The sequence below is a fragment of the Gigantopelta aegis genome, chromosome 6, assembly GCF_016097555.1.
Source record: "Gigantopelta aegis isolate Gae_Host chromosome 6, Gae_host_genome, whole genome shotgun sequence".
NCBI classification, from domain to species: Eukaryota; Metazoa; Mollusca; class Gastropoda; order Neomphalida; family Peltospiridae; genus Gigantopelta; species Gigantopelta aegis.
Genome location: NC_054704.1, coordinates 23,666,996 through 23,667,956, shown reverse-complemented (window position 1 = coordinate 23,667,956; position 961 = coordinate 23,666,996).

Below are 961 nucleotides of genomic sequence, written 5' to 3'. Positions count from 1 at the left end.
TTCTTAGTATGTCTTTTTCTTTTAAAAATATATCGTCAACATCCCTTTGTTATGCATTATGCTTCCAACTCCATTCTACATCCGATTTGTTGCCATTCATTTGTGAGGTTTTTCTTCAGTTTCAGAACATTTTCATCAACGAAGTTCAGACAAGTAAGTATGGAAATACAAAACTACAAACCATTAATTTTACCAAGTCATTTTTGTTTATTCCTTAAAATTACCAATGTCAAGACCACTTGACGTGCCAGATTAACCAGGCCAAATCATTTAATTTTTACGATTTTTAAGCCACCTGTTGGAATTTATTATTATATTCGATCTGCAACATTTTTGTGCCTCTGCTGTAATGAATGGTATTGATAATCCATTCATAACGATTGTAAATAATTTTGAGTGTATAAATGGTGTCAAGAATAAATTCATTAAAAAAAAAATATTTTACAAACTATTCACTGGTATGAATGCAATGCCTATCCATATTGACATAAAGTGTTAGCGATGGGTGTTGGTAAAATGTGGATTGGACCAGAATGTTCGACAAAAACTGAATTTTTCCTTTTAAAAAAAATATTAAACAGTGTTCATCAACTGCATAGTTAAAAAACTTATTTTTTCATGTAGTGGCCTTAAAAATGGAAAAAGATGAACCGCACATGCGCGGTATGGTACTTTTTGTGAATGCATGAGCCCGAATGCAATTAGAAACATTGTACTATTTACTGGAGGGTGCTTCACTTTTGTTTCTTTACTAGAATGGATTTGTTTTATGTCCACACTGTTGATTTTTGATGTTACCTGACTGCAATCTATTTTGTGTCGCGTATCGTAGCTGAAAAAATGTAGAATAGTATTTATGTAAATATTGTATTCATGTTTTTGTTGTTAGGTGAACGCAGTTTGGGACATCGATGGTATATTATATAATCTTATTTTTCTGTTTTATTAGTCCTTCAACATA